Here is a 24704-nt window from a genome sequence, read left to right as displayed (position 1 = left end):
GAGGAGAGATCGGGGATCCTGTGTACATAAGATAACATGGAGGAGAGATCGGGGATCCTGTGTACATAAGATAACATGGAGGAGATCGGGGATCCTGTGTACATAAGATAACATGGAGGAGATCGGGGATCCTGTGTACATAAGATAACATGGAGGAGATCGGGGATCCTGTGTACATAAGATAACATGGAGGGGAGATCGGGGATCCTGTGTACATAAGATAACATGGAGGAGATCGGGGATCCTGTGTACATAAGATGACATGGAGGAGATCGGGGATCCTGTGTACATAAGATAACATGGAGGAGATCGGGGATCCTGTGTACATAAGATAACATGGAGGAGAGATCGGGGATCCTGTGTACATAAGATAACATGGAGGAGATCGGGGATCCTGTGTACATAAGATAACATGGAGAGGAGATCAGGGATCCTGTGTACATAAGATAACATGGAGAGGAGATCAGGGATCCTGTGTACATAAGATAACATAGAGGAGAGATCGGGGATCCTGTGTACATAAGATAACATGGAGGAGAGATCAGGGATCCTGTGTACATAAGATGACATGGAGGAGATCGGGGATCCTGTGTACATAAGATAACATGGAGGAGATCGGGGATCCTGTGTACATAAGATAACATGGAGGAGAGATCGGGGATCCTGTGTACATAAGATAACATGGAGAGGAGATCGGGGATCCTGTGTACATAAGATAACATGGAGGAGAGATCGGGGATCCTGTGTACATAAGATAACATGGAGGAGATCGGGGATCCTGTGTACATAAGATAACATGGAGGAGAGATCGGGGATCCTGTGTACATAAGATAACATGGAGGAGAGATCGGGGATCCTGTGTACATAAGATAACATGGAGAGGAGATCGGAGATCCTGTGTACATAAGATAACATGGAGAGGAGATTGGGGATCCTGTGTACATAAGATAACATGGAGGAGAGATCGGGGATCCTGTGTACATAAGATAACATGGAGAGGAGATCGGGGATCCTGTGTACATAAGATGACATGGAGGAGATCGGGGATCCTGTGTACATAAGATGACATGGAGGAGATCGGGGATCCTGTGTACATAAGATAACATGGAGGAGAGATCAGGGATCCTGTGTACATAAGATAACATGGAGGAGAGATCAGGGATCCCGTGTACATAAGATGACATGGAGAGGAGATCAGGGATCCTGTGTACATAAGATAACATGGAGGAGATCGGGGATCCTGTGTACATAAGATAACATGGAGGAGAGATCGGGGATCCTGTGTACATAAGATAACATGGAGGAGATCAGGGATCCTGTGTACATAAGATAACATGGAGGAGATCGGGGATCCTGTGTACATAAGATGACATGGAGAGGAGATCGGGGATAATGTGTACATAAGATAACATGGAGGAGATCGGGGATCCTGTGTACATAAGATAACATGGAGAGGAGATCGGGGATCCTGTGTACATAAGATGACATGGAGAGGAGATCGGGGATCCTGTGTACATAAGATAACATGGAGGAGATCGGGGATCCTGTGTATATAAGATAACATGGAGGAGATCGGGGATCCTGTGTACATAAGATAACATGGAGGAGAGATCGGGGATCCTGTGTACATAAGATAACATGGAGAGGAGATCGGGGATCCTGTGTACATAAGATAACATGGAGGAGATCGGGGATCCTGTGTATATAAGATAACATGGAGGAGATCGGGGATCCTGTGTACATAAGATAACATGGAGGAGAGATCGGGGATCCTGTGTACATAAGATAACATGGAGAGGAGATCAGGGATCCTGTGTACATAAGATAACATGGAGGAGAGATCGGGGATCCTGTGTACATAAGATAACATGGAGAGGAGATCAGGGATCCTGTGTACATAAGATAACATGGAGGAGATCGGGGATCCTGTGTACATAAGATAACATGGAGGAGATCGGGGATCCTGTGTACATAAGATAACATGGAGGAGAGATCGGGGATCCTGTGTACATAAGATAACATGGAGGAGAGATCGGGGATCCTGTGTACATAAGATAACATGGAGGAGATCGGGGATCCTGTGTACATAAGATGACATGGAGGAGAGATCGGGGATCCTGTGTACATAAGATAACATGGAGGAGATCGGGGATCCTGTGTACATAAGATAACATGGAGGAGATCGGGGATCCTGTGTACATAAGATAACATGGAGGAGATCGGGGATCCTGTGTACATAAGATAACATGGAGGAGATCGGGATCCTGTGTACATAAGATAACATGGAGGAGAGATCGGGGATCCTGTGTACATAAGATAACATGGAGAGGAGATCGGGGATCCTGTGTACATAAGATAACATGGAGGAGAGATCGGGGATCCTGTGTACATAAGATAACATGGAGAGGAGATCGGGGATCCTGTGTACATAAGATAACATGGAGGAGATCGGGGATCCTGTGTACATAAGATAACATGGAGGAGATCGGGGATCCTGTGTACATAAGATAACATGGAGGAGATCGGGGATCCTGTGTACATAAGATAACATGGAGGAGAGATCGGGGATCCTGTGTACATAAGATAACATGGAGAGGAGATCGGGGATCCTGTGTACATAAGATAACATGGAGGAGATCGGGGATCCTGTGTACATAAGATAACATGGAGGAGATCGGGGATCCTGTGTACATAAGATAACATGGAGAGGAGATCGGGGATCCTGTGTACATAAGATGACATGGAGGAGATCGGGGATCCTGTGTACATAAGATAACATGGAGGAGATCGGGGATCCTGTGTACATAAGATAACATGGAGGAGATCGGGGATCCTGTGTACATAAGATAACATGGAGGAGAGATCGGGGATCCTGTGTACATAAGATGACATGGAGGAGATCGGGGATCCTGTGTACATAAGATAACATGGAGGAGATCGGGGATCCTGTGTACTGATAACATTGGATGAGGTCAGGGGCAGCTGAAAAAAGCATCCAACTGCCTCTGAACGTCGGTTTTCCAGCAGCCGTGTACACGAGGCCTTAGTAGCTTACCGTCTCTCCTTCTGAAAATGCACGTTGCCTGGCTATACTTCATTACTTTGAGTTAATGACTTGGGTCAAAATTGTGACCCCACAGTTATAAAAGAGAAGTATGACCAGGGCTTTTTTTCAGGGGGAACTTGGTGGAACTCAGTTCCACCACCTCTGCCTCAGACCCTTTGGTGCCTGATCACCACAATCACTTGTAAACATAGAAGTCTGGTTTCTGTGTTTACAAATGACAGCTCTGCACTCTGTATGTAATGCAATCCTGATATCCCCCTTTAAGACGCTTCTACTGTTTGTGAAATATGACCATACCCAACATTTGATGTGATTTGGAGGGTGTGTGAGGGGAGGGGTTGTGGGGGGAGGGGTTGTGGGGGGTTGTGGTTGAATTCCAGCACCTATTGTTTGAGAAAAAAAAGCCCTGAGTATGACCAATGCTTTTATGGCCAATGGGGCACATTTACTTTTGTCCTCCTCTGACCAAGAGTCGGCTGCCTAGTGTCTGCTATCAGCTGACAGGGCAGAATCACACCAGACTTGGGAAGGATCCCAACAATATTGTCAGGATCCACTCTACTGCCTGATTGACATTTGGCTCCACCTGTCAGCACACAACTGAGAGCCAGATGCTGCCATGCCTTCCCCTTCCCCAGCGAGCTCTGGAGGAGCAGAGCAGAGAGCGATGACTGACATTCGCAGCTCTCCGCTCAGAGCAGACCAGGAATGGATCGATCAGCAGTCAGATGATCACTCAGTTTTCAGCTGCAGCATCACAAAGATGGGGGTGAGTGCAGATGTTTGATTTTTTTTAAAAGCCTGTACTTCTCCTTTAAAGCCAGGCAACCAGCATTTTCAGAAGGAAATCAGTGAACCTGCCATATTTTTCTATTAAGAGCTGATGTGGCATTTGTAAAAACTGTTACTACATTAAAATTGAAATCCAGCTTCTACCCCAATTTTTTTTTTAATAATGGCTACCTACAGTATACATACCTTCATTGTGTGCAGTTTTTAGGTCAGTCTGGTGACATCATAGCTCCATCCTCCTCTCCTTTCTTCATAGTGGTGCTTTCTCTTGGACCCAAGGCGCCGTGTCATTGACAACCTGGGATCACAGGAAGTAGGCTGTACAATGCTGGCCATCATTCAACCCAGAAGAGGAGCAGCGCTAAAAGTCAAAGAAGTTACTTTGCAGAGAAGAGCACCTCAGATGAGGAAAGCATTGCAGAGAGCACCGCAATATGAAAACAAACCAGGCTTTTACCGGGTCCACTATATAAAGGCAGACCCAACACAGATGTGAAAGCCATAATATTCCATAAACAAATTTGGAAGAACAAATCTGAAAATGAGAAATGGAGCCACTTCCCATAGATACCATTAGATATGGGAGGCTCATAATCCTTCACATAGAACTCAATGACAGCATAACTCAGATATGTCCCTAGAATCCTTCCTACTAACCTCTGCCTCATACTTTATGGATAAATAGGCTGATCCTCGGACAATTCCTTCTTCATTGGCTTTAGCTTTCTGTGTAATTGAAGAGGTGATAGGAAACATGGGATACTCAGAATATGTAACCACTCAAAGAAAATTGCATCAAACTTTTGGCCCACCAGGAGGCTTGGAAGGGATCAGTAGAGAAGACCTCCTTCCATAACTTTGCCCCAGATGGTTGTAGGACTAACAATTTTCTTTATGTTTGGAGACATGCCTAGAACATCTGAGGGACAAAAGCATGAAGGACAAAATGAAACTTGTTTAAAAAAAAAACAGTCTATGTCCATGAATTATCTGACCAACCCTCATTCACAGAACAGTCAGAGGTCTTACTGCCCATAGAAAATATTAGAATCTCCATTCATGGTCAGTTGGGAGGATTGCTACACAAGAAGATTTTCATTTGAAACTTTTTACAAGTTGAACTGATTCACATACTACATCAGCCCAGACTTGTATTCCATATTGGGGTCACAAAGTATCAGAATGTTACAACAGACACAATGGGGGAGATTTACTAAAATTGGAGAGTGCAAAATCTGGTGCAACCATGCATGGTAGCCAATCAGCTTCTTCAGTGAAGCTTTGACAATAAATCCTGGAAACAGATTGGTTTCTACGCAGAGCTGCACCAGATTTTGCACTCTCCAATGTTACAATGGACACATTCCTCCACCATAATCATAGGTCAAGCCTGTAGCACAACCTTTCAATGAAGCTGAAGTGAATCTTGCCGTCTGGATGCTCCTCATTAGAGGATCTGTCTCCTTTCTATGAACAAACATTACTTTTTCTTTATCAGTTGCAAATAACGGACCTGAATACAGTAACAAGAACTTCCATCATTCATACAAACACGTTCTCACTCACTAATTGGTCAGATGGAAATTGGTAGCTTGGAATCACTGGCATAGATTATACCCACTTTCTGGTTTATTGAAATAGTGGTTAGATGGGTTCCTTTAAAACCAAAGGTCCTCCAGGACAGAAGATGCCAAGTAAGACATAAGATGGCAAAGATATTATCCTCTTTATAATGAGACAACCAAAAGCTGAAGTTTGGACATGGAAGGCCATTTTATTACGAAGGTGTCAATGTTTGAAGGGTAGGCTTGCTGAGATCTCACTTACTTTGCATCGCTGCTCAGCTTTGCTGTGGGAAGTTCGGGTCGTTTTCAGAGAGACCGCATGGTTTCAGGTCACACGGTTCACATGCATGCCATTTTAGGCTGATTAGGCAAAGCAAATACTCCAAATACATGCTGTGCCCTCCATGTACTAACGCTGGAGAACAAAACTTCCAAAGGAATGCGTTGGGAGCGCTGCTTGCTTTATCCCTTAGGCTAATTAGCCATGTGCTTGAGATCTTTGCCGGGCATCCTGTTCTCACGTACTGGAATATTTCCCAAAACACGCCACTCCGGGACCAACACTGTGCAGTCTCCACAAGAACTAACCACACTGAGTTACAAATGAAAAATCACACCGTATCACCGTTAAATAGATGGCAATCCTCAAACATAAACCCAGATGGTAACCAAGGCTGTGCCATAAAGTCTTGTTGCCAGCCAAGCAAAGATAGATACTTTTAAAAAGGAAATCAAACTATTCAAAAAAAAGTGTACGTCTGGGCAAAAGAAAATACATCCAGTCCATCTCTAATACACAATCATTTCTCCATTTTTTTGTCTGTTAAAAAATGCTGCAAGTACTTGTTGATCCTGCCATAAATCCAGTGTGCTCCTAGTTTTCTATAGTGCACAGACCACTGCCTGTTTGAAAAAAAATTCTGCTCAACCCTATCCAGTCTATGTGGTTAACATGCATAAGCCGGCCTCAGCCTTGCACCACTCCACACACAAGACCATCGCCTATGCTACACTGAAAACCCCAAAGCAGTGTTTCCAGCCCTGTCTGAGGTCTTCCCTGCTGAACTACAGAACACCACCCCCTTATGATAGAGTTGTGTACAACTAACCTAATAAAAAACATTCTAAACATTCGTTCTAAAGTCTAGAAACACATTTCCAAACAGTCAGATCCAAGTACAGTCCCAATGCTCCAAACTCCAATCTTCCCTGTGGCTATGTGTGCCAACAATGGAAACTGTCCCTGCTCCCTACAAACTCCAGTCCAAAGACATCACTTCCTTTCAACAAGCTTTATTCCATCAGACAATGCATCTTGCAAGTCCCAAAGCTTGAGAGTGCCCCATCTGGTATGTTCCAGCCCCCTCAAGCTTAATCGTAGTGATCCCTTTGTAGGTGTCAGGGATCCACCAGCACCAGTCCAGGGCACTTGCATTCGGACACGGCATCAAACTGCTGTGCATCAGCGCGGCGCGCGGGTGCGCGCGCGCGTTCGCGTTAGCGCCGGTTTGGCGCCATTTTAGCACATAAAAGTTCCCCTGTTCCATGAGAACGTCGCTGCTTCGTCTCAGCTCTGTGAATCTGTTGACCCGTATCCTGATTGTCTGCTACCTGATCTTGACCCGGCTTGTTTGACCATCCGACCTGCTCCTATCCCGATCCGGCTTGTCTGACTACTCTTCTGTCTGTATTTGCCACCGTTGCCGAACCCTGCCTGTTCACCGACTCTGCCTCGCCTGCCGTTATTACCTGTGCCAGCTACCTACCGACCCGGACTGTCTGACTCTGCTTGTGCCTACTGTTCACTTGCTGTTGCACCTTCAGCTTCAGCTTCAGTGATCTCTCCCTCCAGCGTGTCAAGCCTGCTGCCGTTCCAGTCTGCTCTCACCTGCAACCCAGTGAGTCAAGTTACTGCTATTCCAGTCTCCACTCACCTGCAGCTCGGCCATCCCAGGAGGGATCTCTGCCTCCACATCAGAGACTATACAGGCACTCCTACCCCACTGCGCTCAGGAGACCACTGTCCCCACTCCAGTGGTTCCTGAACCAGCGTTGTATGAGAGGTCTTCTCCTACAGTCAGGCTCTCCTACCAGGTACCTTACAGTACGAAGCAGCCATGACTGAGCCTGCAGGAGATACCTCTCCTTTGAAAGAAATATGCACCCACCTTGCGGCCCTCACTCAAGCCGTACAATCCCTTCAGGATAACTACAACAGATTGGAGGGACAAGTCCAGAACCTAGCAGGGCCTAACCCCTTGGCCTCCTCTTCAGCCACAACCCCAGCACAGACGGCTCCTGGACCTTCTGTTGTAATGCTTCCACCTGAACCAAAGGTTCCCACTCCAGATAGATTCTCTGGAGACCGGTCCAAGTTCCGGGCCTTTCGCAACGCCTGCAAGCTCTTCTTTGCGTTACAGCCCCGAACTTTTTCACTGGAGGCCACCAAAGTGGGGTTTGTGATCTCCCTCCTACAAGGGGAACCTCAGATCTGGGCTCATCGGCTACTTGAGGGGGACTCAGTCCTAACCCAGTCTTTATCCTCTTTCTTTGAAGCCATGGCACAAATTTATGAGGACCCTCAACAGACTGCAACAGCTGAATCAGCACTGCTCACGCTCCAGCAAGGTCGCAGACCTGCGGAAGATTATGTCATGAACTTTAGACGTTGGAGTGCGGACACTCAGTGGAATGACGCGGCCCTGCGTCATCAGTTCCGCTTAGGTCTGTCTGAAGGTTTAAAGGACGAACTTGCCCGAGTGGGTGTACCAGACACTCTTGAAGCATTAATTAATCTGACTATCCAAATTGACCGGCGAATCCGGGAACGTCGTTCTGAACGATCCACTTTACAATCCCGCCCGATGTGGATGACAGCCAGAGCACCACTCCCGGCAGCACGCTACTTACCCCCATCCAGTTCAAATCCAGCTAATGCTATGCCTGATCCTGTGGAGCCTATGCAATTGGGACTGATGCGACCTGCCTTATCGCCTGAAGAACGGGCCCGGCGCCGGCAACTCAATCTGTGCCTCTACTGCGGTGGGACTGGGCACTATGTCCTGAACTGTCCAGTCAAATTAAGTAAGTGCCCATTCTCTGTGTATACCAGTCTTTCTGCTCTGTCTGCGAACTCTACCCACATTGCCATTCCTCTGTCTTTACAGCTGCAAGAAGGGACAATAACGATCAACGCCATCATTGATTCCGGAGCATGCAGCTGCTTTATTGACTCAAACTTTGCCAGCCAGCATAACATTCCATTACAAACCAAGACCCATGGACTCGCTGTGTTTCTAGCTGATGGTTCCCGCATCAGATCGGGACAAGTAACCCAAGAAACCCTGCCTCTGCCTGCTTCTACTTCCTCCCAACACAAGGAACTGCTGGTTCTTGATGTCATCTCCTCCCCTATGTTTCCCATCATCCTGGGCATTCCTTGGCTGCAGGCCCACAACCCTTACATTCATTGGACATCTGGAGAAGTGAAATTCTCATCTTCTTACTGTCTTGAACACTGTGTAAAGGAAGATTCGGATTCTTCATCTACTCTACTTTGTCTAGACACTGACCAGAAACTCTGCCAGGTCATACCTAAACAATATCATGAATTCATCGATGTTTTTAGTAAAAAGGGGGCAGACTCTCTTCCACCTCATCGGCCCTACGATTGCCCCATTGATTTGCTGCCTGGATCCGAGATACCATTCGGACGCATTTTTCCTTTATCCGAGAAGGAACAGGAAGTACTAAAAACATATATAGATGAGAATCTGGCCAAAGGTTTTATACGTCACTACCTCTCCAGCTGGTGCCGGAATATTTTTTGTGACCAAAAAGGACAAGTCGCTCCGGCCGTGTAACGATTATCGTGAGCTAAACAAGATCACGGTCAAAAATCGGTATCCCCTACCCTTGATACCTGAACTTTTTCAAAAATTAAGGACTGCCGTCATCTTCACCAAGCTTGACCTAAGAGGGGCATATAATCTAGTCCGCATCCGGGCTGGACATGAGTGGAAGACAGCATTCCGAACCCGATTCGGGCATTATGAATACCTGGTCATGCCCTTTGGGCTCTGCAACGCCCCTGCAACTTTTCAACACCTGATTAACGACGTCCTCAGGGACTTTCTAGATGTGTTTGTAATTGCATACCTGGACGATATCTTGATTTTTTCTGAATCCCGTGAATTGCATCAGGAACATGTCCGCAGGGTGTTGGGTCGTCTTCGCTTACACAGTCTGTACGCAAAAGCGGAGAAATGTGAGTTTGAACAACAGAGCATCCAATTCTTGGGGTTAATCATCTCCGCAACAGGCATCAAGATGGACCCACAAAAAGTGTCCGCTGTGCTGGACTGGCCGGTACCCTTGGACAAGAAAGGAGTTCAACGGTTTGTGGGGTTTGCAAACTTCTACAGGAAATTCATCAGGGGGTTCTCAGCCATAATTGCACCCATCACGCAGTTAACCAAACAAAATATCCGTTTCTCCTGGAACCAACTTGCCCAAGATGCCTTCGAAAATCTCAAGAAGCTGTTTACTTCAGCACCTATCCTCAGCCACCTTGAACCATCCCTACCGTTTATTTTAGAGGTTGATGCCTCCGAGATTGCGGTAGGTGCGATTCTTTCACAGCGCAAAGGTAGCAAAGAGATAATGCATCCTGTAGGGTTCTTCTCCCGTAAACTCTCCCCCGCGGAGAAGAATTATGACGTCGGTGACCGTGAACTTCTCGCTATAAAAGCTGCTCTAGAAGAATGGAGGTACCTGTTGGAGGGGGCTATGCATCCAGTACTAATTTATACTGACCATAAAAACCTAGAGTACTTACGATCTGCCAAACGTCTGAAGCCTCGACAAGCCCGCTGGGCTCTGTTTTTCTCACGTTTCTCCTTCCACATCACGTACTGTCCAGGCTCTAAAAATATCAAACCAGACGCATTATCACGTATGCATGACAATCCTAAGGACTTATCCACTCCGGACACCATCTTACCCTCAAACAGTTTTTTACTGCTGCAAAAAGATTTACTTTCCCTGATTAAGGAAGCATCCTCTGAATCAGCCAGGCCTACTGGAATTTCTTTAGTAAGTAGAGATGGTCTGTTCTGGAAAGGAAGCCAAATTTTTGTTCCTGAAGACATTCGGGTCAAGGTTTTAACACTTCTCCACGACCACCCATTGGCAGGCCACTTTGGGGTCCGCAAGACCTTGGAACTAGTGCAGCGTACTTTCTGGTGGCCCAATCTGAAAGACTTTTGCGAAAAGTATGTTAGTTCCTGTCCCATCTGTATCCAGAATAAGTCGTCCAGGAATCGAGCTTGGGGCCTATTGAAACCATTGCCCGTACCCCACAGACCATGGAAAATGATTTCTATGGACTTTATTGTGGAACTTCCATGTTCCGAAGGATGTTCAGCTATCTTTGTAGTTGTGGACCGTCTAACCAAAATGGCTCATTTTCTACCTTTAAGGGGAACCCCGTCTGCCTCCAAAACTGCTCGCATATTTATCAAGGAGATCATCAGACTTCATGGAGTACCGGCAAACATAGTTTCTGATAGAGGGGTTCAATTCACTTCACGTTTCTGGAGATCCCTGTGTGAAACCTTAAAGATTGAATTGGCCTTGTCCTCGGCATACCATCCTCAGACAAACGGTCAGACAGAGAGGACTAATCAGACCCTGGAACAATACATCAGATGCTTCACATCATTCACACAAGATGATTGGGTATCTCTATTTCCCTTAGCAGAATTTGCCTATAACAATGCCAAACATTCTGCCACCGGTCAATCTCCCTTTTTCGCCAATTATGGCTTTCACCTAACCTTTCTACCTGATTTCCTTTCAGAGTCTTCGGTTCCAGCAGTACAAAGTACGGTGGAGTTCCTCAGTCACAACAGCCGGTTGCTACAGGAAACGGTATCCAAGGCTCAGGCTGATGGTAAGAGAATCTTCGACCGGAAAAGAAGGGGGGAGCTGAACTTGCAAATTGGCGACCAGGTATGGCTTTCTACTGTTAACATCAAATTAGCATGTCCTTCCAAGAAGTTGGCACCTAGATTCATGGGACCTTTTCCAGTCAGAAGGAAAATCAATGAGGTATCTTATGAGTTGACGTTACCTGATTCATTTAAAATTCATCCAGTATTCCATGTATCTCTGCTTAAACCTGCTGTACCTGATCCCTTTCCTGCTAGGGGCACAAGACCCCCTGAACCTGTTGTAGTTAATGGCAGTGAGGAATTTGAGGTCGAGGCTATCCTTGATTGTAGAAGAAGGCAAGGGCAAAACCAATTCTTAATCAAGTGGAAAGGCTACGGCCCAGAAAGTAACTCATGGGAACCGGACAGTAATGTGCATGCCAGGCGTCTAGTGCGCGCTTATTTTTCTACTCATCCTGAGAAGAGGTTGTTGGGCATCCGGAGGCTGCCCCTTGGGGGGGGGGCAATGTCAGGGATCCACCAGCACCAGTCCAGGGCACTTGCATTCGCCTATGCGTCGGCGCGCTTCCATTCGGACACGGCATCAAACTGCTGTGCATCAGCGCGGCGCGCGGGTGCGCGCGTTCGCGCCGGTTTGGCGCCATTTTAGCACATAAAAGTTCCCCTGTTCCATGAGAACGTCGCTGCTTCGTCTCAGCTCTGTGAATCTGTTGACCCGTATCCTGATTGTCTGCTACCTGATCTTGACCCGGCTTGTTTGACCATCCGACCTGCTCCTATCCCGATCCGGCTTGTCTGACTACTCTTCTGTCTGTATTTGCCACCGTTGCCGAACCCTGCCTGTTCACCGACTCTGCCTCGCCTGCCGTTATTACCTGTGCCAGCTACCTACCGACCCGGACTGTCTGACTCTGCTTGTGCCTACTGTTCACTTGCTGTTGCACCTTCAGCTTCAGCTTCAGTGATCTCTCCCTCCAGCGTGTCAAGCCTGCTGCCGTTCCAGTCTGCTCTCACCTGCAACCCAGTGAGTCAAGTTACTGCTATTCCAGTCTCCACTCACCTGCAGCTCGGCCATCCCAGGAGGGATCTCTGCCTCCACATCAGAGACTATACAGGCACTCCTACCCCACTGCGCTCAGGAGACCACTGTCCCCACTCCAGTGGTTCCTGAACCAGCGTTGTATGAGAGGTCTTCTCCTACAGTCAGGCTCTCCTACCAGGTACCTTACAGTAGGTTTAAGGTCTACCATTCTTCTATGGCCTGACTGTGCATATCTAATGCCTCCTACCGAGGCTGTAGCAAGTGTAATTAACTGGTATATAACACTCCGCTACTGCCAGGGTCTGGCCAACCATTACTCACAAATACCTCTGGGTTCCTCACAAGAGTGCAAGAGCCTAGAATTTGAATGGAATGATGGAGCAGCAGCATGTTCTACTACCTAATCAATAAGTTAAATCTGCACAAAAGAAAGGGAGCTTAGATGGAAGAGGAGCACGCTCTGGTTGCTAAAGAGCATTTTGATTCCATGAGAGTTGACATCCCAACCATCTTACTAGAACTGCATAGCTGAACTCCCAGTAATCCCCTCAACACATGCACATGAATGTAGCCCCCATTATTTGACTATCTTTTCTTTTTATATCTGCCTGAAGTTTAGTTTCAGGGAAGAATGTATTCCCGATTGGCTCCCATCATCTTCTTCTAGATGTATGGAAAAATACATGGAATTATTTAAAAATGAACACAAAACTGTATTTTGTATCCGACTTGATTTCAACCGCTCTTCTGGCTGGTCTGGCGATGAGTGGGTTCCTTCCAACGCTCTGAAGTTGGAGGTCCTCAGAGAATGGCATTTAAATTATATTATCAGCACTGTGTTGGGAGCCCAGGCCAACACGGTGACAAACACCCCCCCCCCCCCCCCAGGGGGTATCTAAAATATGGCCTAGGCTCACAAATAGTGGAGTCAAAGAAGCTGAAAGAGGACTAGGCCTGATGATGGAGTAGAGAGTCTTAAGCTGGCCCTATATTAATCATTTACAAAAAATTATCCAATTTCCCATCCACATGCTCAATGCGTATGGAGGAAACACTCCATCTGTAATATTGTGGTCCATCAGCAGGGAGAGGTCCATCAGTGGGGATACTTCCCTGCTGTCAGAATACAAAGATCAGTGCTGCTGGCTGTGGCCGGAGGCGCTGATCAAGCGACGTTGATCTGATAGACTGGTTGCACAGACGTTGATCGATAGATTACAGCCACTGTCCCTATACATGGATCCAGATTCAGCCAGTCCCTACTGAACCCGCCTAATTTTGATCCATGTATGGTCACTCTTACAATGGACAGTACAAGTGAGGAGAGTATTGCAGGGAAAATCTTTTTCCTTTGATAGCTGTTATTTTTTACTTAAAGATGGAGTTGTGCTTTAATGTTAGTTTTTATATAGCCGGGATTGGAATACCTTGAGGATCTTTAACAAAGAAAGGAACATGCACTGCGTTGCAGAGAACTGTATGGACCCCTATGTGTGAAGGTTTAGTTCACAAGGAGAAGGTCACACTGTAGCATGCAGCTTTATTCATAACTACAGGTCTATCACATTTTGCTGGGGGGGGGGGGGGAATCAATGTACAGTAGATCACATGAAAATACCAAACTTGCAGCCACATTACCAATAACAGTATTAATAGTCTCTATCATTATGGGATATCTTGACCAATTTGTTGGTAACAATCAGTTCAAGAAACCCAATTTCTTCCAAATTCTTGAATGCAACGCTAACAAATCAGTGTGGAAATGGAAGGTGGTGGCCCCGGCCGTGCGTCCCTGGCTGTGCCTCATTCAGATTTCTCTCTGGGTAGGGAGTGAAGAGACAATACATGGGAAAGATTATAGAACATTCACATTCTGCTGAAATCTCATCTCAGTCCCAACATGTGCATCACACATCAAGTCATCTGCTTGCCCCTCCACCAACACCGGACACAATGAGCCCATTGTCCTGATTGTTACCAGACTCTAAAGGTAACGGCATGCTCCAGGATTCTCCTACAATCCTATAAGATGTCAAAAGAGATCTTAATTCCTATTGTTGAAGTTGTTCTCTAGAACCAGACAATAAACTTAGACCCCTTTCACACCGAGACGCTTTACAGGCGCTACAGCGCTAATAGCGCCTGCATATCGCCGCTCCTGTCTCTCCAAAGGCTTTCACACTGGAGCGGTGCGCTGGCAGGACGTTAAAAAAACTCCTGCAAGCAGCATCTTTGGAGCGGTGAAGGAGCAGTGTATACATTGAAATTAATGGGCAGCGCAGCTATACCGCCGGCATAGCAGCAGCGCTTTGCGGTGGTTTTAACCCTTTTTCGGCCGATAGCAGGGGGGTAAAAGCGCCCCCGCTAGCGGCCGAATAGCGCCGCAAAATTGACGGTAAAGCGCCGCTAAAAATACAGCTGACTCACCCACCGCCCCCCGTGTGAAAGGGGCCTTGCTCATTTTTATGCCGATGCCAAATTGTAAGACTCCCAACCTTCCAAAAGGTGCTTCCATACCATCCCCCACCACTCTCTGTGGAAATCAATTAGAAAACCGATATATTTTTGGATTGTGGGAGGAAACTGAAGCCTCCTAAGGAAACCCACACCCTCCACCATCTTGACAAAAAGAGGATGGTCTGAAAAATGTCATAACTTTTACCCAAGAGCAGCCAATCCGAAAGTTTTTAGACACTAAAAAGGCCGGTCCACATGATCTAATGCACCATATGTATGTTGGTGCAGCCCGGTGCCATTCATTTTAAATGCACCCAACATGTGCACACATGCATGCATCTGCTTCGCATTTTATTGCACTGCAGCTTGCACTATTTTGCTGAGAGTTGAGGTGTGTTGCGGCCCATTCAGTGTGAATGAGTTGCCTAACGCTTTCTGTCTTGCTAACACAACGTAAAGGAGGGTAAAATCAGATAGCTGGTGCTGTACTATTGCTGTTGGGCAATGTAATATTCAAATGCAACCTTTAATAAAGAGAAGCACAGCAATCCATAGACTGCATGATTCAGCCCGGAGAAGATGAATGTTGGCCTTCTGTTCAAATCTCTCTTAGATCTACCAAAGCCAAGTACTAGAAGCCCTACCCAAGACAAATCACTCAGTCTTCATCTACCAAGAATATAAAAGTTTCACAGTACAACCGGGCTATGAAAATGTATTCTAAAGTTTAATAAACAGTATAGGATACATCACTTATGCACGTTTTTACACTCACTTTTCTTTATAAAAGACATTTTAAATGTGAAACGGGCTTCCAGCCATAGTAGATGTATGTGAGAGTCACAGTCCACCTGAGACCATCAAGGGTTTGTTTGAGGCTTTTATCAATTTGAATCAACATAATCTACTACATAATGGGTTGGTAGATCTAAAGAAAATTCCACAATCAGGAGGCTTGCTGTCTCTTTTCCCTTCCTTCTTAATTTTCTTGCCTCTTTCTCTTCATCCCACTCATTAACCTTTTGAGTTTGGAAAGTGACGCTGGTCCCATAACCTGTCTGAGGGCTGTGTATGCAAACACAAAGACCAGGTATCGTGATCAATCCATGGCTGGGATGACCCCTCATCTTAGAACCATGGCCGGGGAGACCCCTCGTCTTAGAACCATGGCCGGGGTGACCTCTCGTTTTAGAACCATGGCCGGGGTGACCTCTCGTTTTAGAACCATGGCCGGGGTGACCCCTCGTCTTAGAACCATGGCCGGGATGACCCCATGTCTTAGGTTGAGGGGGTCCCCCAGACATGCCATTCCTCTTTGAAAGAAGAAGTATTTCTTATTAGGAATATTAGACACACAGCTAAATTATGTTATACCGGGTCCTTAGTGACCAATGGTGTACGTCACTAATGTTATCATGTACCGGCACTTTTCTATTCTATTGAATGGTTTTATATCTATATGGTTTATAACCTTAATTAAAATGATTGGAAAAAAAATGACATTTATTGCCATAAATGAATTTGTCCTTTTTGTTTTTGGAGATACAATAGGTAGCGTGTCTTCTGACACAAAAATACAAACTTCACACTTTTACTCTAATGTTCTATTTCTGAATAGGGGCATGGGGTGGAAATGGGGGTGAATTTACTAAAACAGGAGCAGTTGTTCATAGTAACCAATCAGCTTTTATCTTCAGCTTGTTCAGTTAGGGTCCTTTCACACGGACGATCTGCCTGGCAGACTCGCTTTGCTCAGTGGAGAATCGATCCGCTGATCTCCGCTGGGCAGGCAGATGACAGGTCTCCACTCACTGTTCTGAGTCGGATCTGTCAGAGCCCCGCTCTCCTCTATGGGGAGATCGCATGAATATGGGCCGCCTGTCCGTTTTCATCCGATCCGCCAGACGGATGGAAAATAGGGTTCCCAGCCGTCTGGATTTCACGGATCGGATCGGATAGCAGCGGGTGTCAGCAGACAGGAGTGAATGGAAGCTCCGATCAGGTCTGCCTGAAAAACTGACAGGTGACCTGATCAGAAAGTCCGATTGAAAGGGGCCTTAAGCTTTGAAAGTAAAAGCTGATTGGTTGCCATGCACAGCTGCTCCAGTCTTAGTAAACTCGCCCCAATATGTCCTAATACGGGTGAGCCAATTGATGCCCTCCATCTTTGAAGCCGATGAGGAGGGGGAAAAAGAAGAGTCAGTGGAAATTGGCTGCTAGCCTGCCGCATACTAGCCAATTTCTATTAGTGAGCAATCTAACTAAAAGCTGTGCAGTTTATTAGCCTTAAAGGGTATTGGAATATACAGTGCCTGGAAAATGTATTCATACCCCTTGCAATCTCCCACATTTTGTTACAACCAAAAACATAAATGTATTTTATTGGAATTTTATGTGATGGACCAACACAAAGTGGCTCATAATTGTGAAGTGGAAGGAAAATGATAGAAAGTGTATGGAGGAGCTGAAACTTCGAGTTGCCAAGCGACAGCCAAGAAACCTTAAGGATTTAGAGAAGATCTGTAAAGAAGACAAAAACCCTCCTGAGATGTGTGCAAACCTGATCACCACCTACAAGAAACGTCTGACCTCTGTGATCACCACCTCCAAGAAACATCTGACCTCTGATCACCACCTCCAAGAAACATCTGACCTCTGTGATCACCACCTCCAAGAAACATCTGACCTCTGTGATCACCACCTCCAAGAAACATCTGACCTCTGTGATCACCACCTCCAAGAAACATCTGACCTCTGTGATCACCACCTCCAAGAAACGTCTGACCTCTGTGATCACCACCTCCAAGAAACGTCTGACCTCTGTGATCACCAACTACAAGAAACATCTGACCTCTGTGATCACCAACTACAAGAAACGTCTGACCTCTGTCATCACCAACTACAAGAAACGTCTGACCTCTGTCATCACCACCTCCAAGAAACGTCTGACCTCTGTGATCACCACCTCCAAGAAACGTCTGACCTCTGATCACCACCTCCAAGAAACGTCTGACCTCTGTGATCACCACCTCCAAGAAACATCTGACCTCTGTGATCACCAACTACAAGAAACGTCTGACCTCTGTCATCACCAACTACAAGAAACGTCTGACCTCTGTCATCACCACCTCCAAGAAACGTCTGACCTCTGTGATCACCACCTCCAAGAAACGTCTGACCTCTGATCACCACCTCCAAGAAACGTCTGACCTCTGTGATCACCACCTCCAAGAAACATCTGACCTCTGTGATCACCAACTACAAGAAACGTCTGACCTCTGTCATCACCACCTCCAAGAAACGTCTGACCTCTGTGATCGCCACCTCCAAGAAACGTCTGACCTCTGTGATCACCACCTCCAAGAAACGTCTGACCTCTGTGATCACCACCTCCAAGAAACATCTGACCTCTGATCACCACCTCCAAGAAACGTCTGACCTCTGTGATCACCAACTACAAGTAACGTCTGACCTCTGTGATCGCCACCTCCAAGAAATGTCTGACCTCTGTGATCACCACCTCCAAGAAACATCTGACCTCTGTGATCACCACCTCCAAGAAACATCTGACCTCTGATCACCACCTCCAAGAAACGTCTGACCTCTGTGATCGCCAACAAGGGTTTCTCCACCAACTACTAAGTCATGTTTTGTGAAGGGATCAAATACTTATTTTACTCACTGAACTGCAACTCCATTTATAACATTTGTATTGTGTGATTTTTCTGGATTTTTGGTTGATATTCTGTCTCTATCATATAAAATACACCTATGATAAAAATTATAGACCCTTCATTTCTTTGTAAGTGGGCAAAACTTACACAATCTGCAGAGGAGACGATCGTTATGTTCCCCTCTGTACAATGCCTCGAAAAAGTATTCATACCCCTCGAAATTTCCCACATTTTGTCATGTTACAAACGTAAATGTATTTTATTGGGATTTTATGTGATAGACCAACACAAAGGGGCTCACAATTGTGAAGTGGAAGGAAAATGATAAATGATACAAATAATAATGTGAAAAGTGTGTGGGGGGGGGGGGGGGGGGGGCATTTGTATGGCGCCCCCCGGAGTCAATACTTTGTAGAACCCCCTTTCTCTACAAGTCTTTTTGGAGATGTCTCTACCAGCTTTGCACATCTAGAGAGGACATTTCTGCCCATTCTTCTTTGTAAAATATCTCAAGCTCTGTCAGATTGGATGGAGAGCGTCTGTGAACAGCAATTTTCAAGTCTTGCCACAGATTCTCAATGTGATTTAGGTCTGGACTGTGACTGGGCCATTCTAACACATGAATATGCTTTGATCGAAACCATTCCATTGTAGCTCTGGCTGGATGTTTCTGGTCATTGTCCTGCTGGAAGGTGAACCTCTGCCCCACTCTCAAGTCTTTTGTAGACTCTATCAGGTTTTCTTCTAAGATTGCCCTGTATTTGTCTCCATCCATCTTCCCAGTCCCTGCTGAAGAAAACCATCCCCACCACATGATGCTGCCACCACCATGTTTCACGGTGGGGATGGTGTGTTCAGGGTGATGTGCAGTGTTAGTTTTCCCCACACATAGCGTTTTACTTTTAGGCCATAAAGTTGAATTTTGGTCTCATGTGACCAGATCACCTTCTTCCACGTTTGCTGTGTCCTCCACATGGCTTCTCACAAACTACAAACAGGACTTCTTATGACTTTCTTTCACCAATGTCTTTCTTCTTGTCACTCTTCCATAAAGGGCAGATTTGTGGAGAACACGACTAATAGTTGTCCTGTGGACAGATTCTCCCACCTGAGCTGTGGATCTCTGCAGCTCCTCCAGAGTTACCATGGACCTCTTGGCTCTTCTCTGATGAATGCTCTCCTTGCCCGGCCGGTCAGTTTAGGTGGACGGCCATGTCTTGGTAGGTTTGCAGTTGTGTCATACTCTTTCCATTTTCCGATGATGGATTGAACAGAGCTCCGTGAGATGATCAAAGCTTGGGAGATTTATTTATAACCTAACCCTGCTTTATACTTCTCCACAACTTTATCCCTGACCTGTCTGGTGTGTTCCTTGGTCTTCATGATGTTTGTTCACAAAGGTTCTCTAACAAACCTCTGAGAGCTTCACAGAACAGCTGTATTTATACTGAGATGAAATGACACACAGGTGGACTCTATTTACTAATTAGGTGACTTCTGAAGGCAATTGGTTCCCCTAGATTTTAGTTAGGGGTATCAGAGTAAAGGGGGCTGAATACAAATGCCCCCCCCCCCATTTTTCTCATATTTATTTGTATCATTTATCATTTTCCTTCCAATTATGAGCCACTGTGTTGGTCTATCACATAAAATCCCAATAAAATACATTTACGTTTTTGGTTGTAACAAAATGTGGGAAATTTCAAGGGGTATGAATACTTCTTCAAGGCAGTGTGTGCGTATGTGTGTGTGTATATATATATATATATATATATATATATATATATATATATATATATATATATATATATATATATATATATATATATATATATATATACACATATACATACACACACACACACCTAGATGTACACTTGTTGTATAGTGTAGCACATGCAGGCAGTCTTCTGCAGGTAGAACATTTCACCAGGACCTGCCCAGTGAACACTTTTATAGACTTCTATATCTGCTGTGTACTAAACATCATACAAGACAATCCAAGCAGAATATGCCTTTCAAAAGAGGGCAAGGTCCACAAAATACTAGAAAGGATAAATCTGGCTAAACTAAAAATAATGCAGCTAAAATCATGTCAAAACAAGCCAGCGTAATCTACTTCCCAAACGATTCTGCTCCCTCCTGCCAGACTGCAAGACCAGGAGAGCAAAAGTCCTATTCAGGATGGTTAGGATGGTTTGTCCGATTCCCGTGTCACCTACCTGCTGGTCATTGTATGAACACACATTATCTGAGGTGCTCCAGATCTCCTTACATCCTGTAAGGGCCCTTTCAAAAGGGCGCAACGATCGGGTCCACCTGTCAGTTTTTCAGGCCGACCCAATTGGACCATTCATCCACCCTGGAGCCGACATCCGATCCACTAAAAACAGACAGATGGGGGATCGGATGACAGTTGAGCGGAGTTGGCATGGACCTGTCGTCATCTGCTTGCTCAGTGGGAATCAGCAGACAGATTCCCCGCTAAGCAGGTGGATCCACAGGTGGGCTCTGCCAGTGTGAAAGGGGCCCAAACCAGTGTTCATTTTGGTCTTAGGACTAAAATGGCATTTTAGTTTTAGTCCCATTTTAGTCTTCTGCAATAGTTTTAGTCGTATTTCGTCGACTAAATCTCCAGTACATTTCAGTAATTGCAATTTAGTTTTAGTCATAGTCTTTTGACTAAAATGGCATTTTAGTTTTAGTCTCATTTTAGTCTTAGGAATAAAATGGCTTTTAGTTTTAGTCGTATTTTAGTCGACTAAAATAGTATTCATTTAGTCGACTAAAATGTTTTAGTCGTTTTAGTCTACTAAATTAACACTGGCCCAAACTGTCTATCCATGATTTCCTGATGTTCCCAGGGCCAGAAAGTATGTTAGATTGACAGGTAGATAAAGTGCCCATAGCTCAAGCGTTTGAGAGACTTTAATCACAATTTAGAGCAACGAAAACCTGGATGAGACTTTGGAGTTCATATGACTTGTCTTGTACTGATGTCCTTCATAAAGCATGTCCTCCTCTAACCTCAACTACACCAAGAGGTCAGTTTGTAATACAGAGAATGGGACTTTGACAAGCCTTTTCTGGTGGAGCACCATTCAGGTCCATAAGTGACCGATTCTCCACCAGAGGAGGTTTGTGAAAGTAACATTCTCTGCTTTGTGATTGAACCCCCAAGTGTCCGATTCGTGTTTAGAAGCTCTTTCTTAGAAAAGTGCTAGGCTGCTCTCTTTGAAAAAGACTGGTAAAAAGGCATTTGCCAATCTTCATACAAGTCATTATAGCTCTGAGACCAAAGGAAAGATAATGGTACATTAGCAGTACTTTGCACCTTCCATCAATTCTATGAGAATCTGGCCTGATGCACACAAGATTCAGCTGACCACCTGAGGGGTTGATTATAGCCCCTGAGGTAGTCAGAGGTTTCCTGGCCATCATCACTGAAGACATTCAATATGACAGACCAGGTTTGCAGAAAGGTGCGATAGATTGTTAATAGATTGCATATTCAAGGGCTTCAACAGGTGGGAGCACCATTGCTACTATGTTAGAGGTCTATGTTAGACAATCAGATACAGAGGTCTGGAGCTCCCTGGTGAAAGTCTAGAATGGAAGATTTGTGGAATAGCCTCAAATTTAATAAAGCCGGGGGTAACATTAGCAAAATACGCTTTCCCTTTGAGATAAAAACCTAAGACTGGTGTTAGGTAGCAAAATTCCAGGAGCTAGGCGGGCAATGCGCCCAAGCAACTGCAGCCAATGCTCACCTTTCCTAAGTCTTTTCTCCAATGGAAGCACCCTATCTACCTCAATGGTGCTTGCCATCATAAGCTCTTCATATCCAACTCTGGGAAAACTTTGAAAGGGGTGAAGAGGCCATGTTCATGGCTGACTGCAACTTAAGTAGGTCTGTCCAACCCTCCACCTAACAGCCATGACGACTGTGTTAATGGATAAGCACGGGGGGGGGGGGGGGGGGGGATCTTTTTCACACCCTTCCTTATCACCAATGATTATTATGCATTCTGCTCGCTCTACCACCAGCAAAGTCACAACACATGCTGGGAATTTGTGAAATTCATCACCTCCTAAGATAATAGAATATGCAGGAGGAAAATAGTACCTGAAGGAAAGAGTGATTCACAGGCCAAGTAATCTATTTGGGGAAAATAGGATGCATTTATGAAGAGCGTGCCGCCTAAGTAACAAACATATGTTATCAGAAACCATCTCCGTGGACATCAGGAGAACCTAAAACAAAAGTGGACTTCTTGATTTGATTCCACGTTTCTAGTCTGTATTATGCAGGAAAGAATACGAATCCAATCTCTCATCCAGCCTACATCTCCATACAGTGAAGGGTCGTCTCCATTTTCTTTTGTGGTCTTATCACAGATTGGGAAATCGGTGGCTTGCGTAAACAGGCTTTGTCTTTCTGCGTTTCACATGCATTTTAACCATGCTTAAAATGCAAGTCAGCCATTTTCAATTTGCGGTAAAATTCTTATCATTTTGCCAAGTGGTTAGTGGGTCCTACTGAGATCTAGTAAAGTTTCTGGTAGTCTGGAACCTTTTACTACAGACAGTAATGTGTCAATGACATTCAGTTTCTCCACCACCCTAAGGCTGGCCATACATTATACAATTTTTCTTTGGAGTTACCAAAACCGTATAATATGGAGGTTACACCTCAGCCCTTTCAATTTGTATGCCATCAGGCCTTCACACACGGAGGTGGAAACATGATGCTTTGGGGCTGTTTCTCTGATAAAGGTTCAGGCCGACTTTGCCGCATTGAGGGGCCAATGGACGGGGCCATGTATTGTAAGATCTTGGAGGAGAACCTTCTTCCCTCATCCAGAACACTGAAGATGGGTCATGGATGGGTCTTCCAGCATGACAATGACCCAAAACATATCACCAAGACAACAAAGGAGGGGCTCAAGAAGAAGCACATTAAGGTCATGGAGTGGCCTATCCAGTCTCCAGACCTTAATCCTATAGAAAATGTATGGAGGAGATGAAACTTGCAGTTGCCAAGCGACAGCCAAGAAACCTTAAAGTGGTGTTCCATCCAAAAAACAAATAAAAATGCAGAAATGTGCCTAAAAAAAAAAAAAATTTGCAAATTTTTTTTTTTTTTTTTACCTCTAAATGTCTGTTTCTAGGGGGTCCCTCGTAGTCTGCCTCCTTCAGTACCTGGGCTGGTGACATCACTTCCCCCTCGGCACAGGAAGGGCTCAGCTCTGCCCCCTCCCTCTTGTCAATCATATGGGACACGTGACAGGTCCCATATGATTACGCGGCCAATCACAGCACGCGGCGCCGCTCGCGCATGCACAGTGGGTGCCCGGCTGTGAAGCCACAGCCGAGCGCCCACAGTTGCAATGCCGGTGCCGCCGGAGGGGGAGACAAGCGGGGCTTCGATCCCCCACATCGCTGGACCCTGGACCGGTAAGTGTCCGATTATTAAAAGTCAGCAGCTGCAGGATTTGTAGCTGACTTTTCATTTTTTTTTTTTAGTGGAAACTCCTCTTTAAGGATTTAGAGAAGATCTGTAAAGAAGAGTGGACCAAAATCCCTCCTGAGATGTGTGGAAACTGATCACCACCTCCAAGAAACGTCTGACCTCTGTGATCACCAACAAGGGTTTCTCCACCAACTACTAAGTCATGTTTTGTGAAGGGGATCAAATACTTATTTTACTCCATTTATAACATTTGTATTGTGTGATTTTTCTGGATTTTTGGTTGATATTCTGTCTCTATCATATAAAATACACCTATGATAAAAATTATAGACCCTTCATTTCTATGTAAGGGGGCAAAACTTACACAATCTGCAGGGGAGACAATCAGTATTTTCCCCACTGTACAGTGCCTTGAAAAAGTATTCATACCCCTCGAAATGTATCACATTTTGTCATGTTACAAACATTAAGGTACTTTATTGGGATTTTATGTGATAGACCGATACAAAGTGGCTCATAATTGTGAAGTGGAAGGAAAATGATACAAATAAATATGTGAAAAATGTGGGGGGGGGGGGGGGTATTTGTATTAAGCCCCCTTTACTCTGATACCCCTAACTAAAATCTAGAGGAACCAATTGCCTTTAGAAGTCACCTAATTAGTAGAGTCCATCTGTGTG

The 24704-nt window shown here is 45.4% G+C and overlaps 1 protein-coding gene across 1 annotated transcript in view; it reads right to left on the bottom strand.

Moving 5' to 3' along the window:
• TET3 (tet methylcytosine dioxygenase 3) overlaps positions 1–24704 on the bottom strand; it is a gene marked incomplete in the record, with an annotated part of 240201 nt that overhangs the window by 205631 nt on the left and 9866 nt on the right.

Source organism: Aquarana catesbeiana, linkage group LG03 (genome assembly GCF_042186555.1).
Source record: "Aquarana catesbeiana isolate 2022-GZ linkage group LG03, ASM4218655v1, whole genome shotgun sequence".
In the NCBI taxonomy this organism is placed as follows: domain Eukaryota; kingdom Metazoa; phylum Chordata; class Amphibia; order Anura; family Ranidae; genus Aquarana; species Aquarana catesbeiana.
This window is presented reverse-complemented; position numbering and strand designations above follow the sequence as displayed.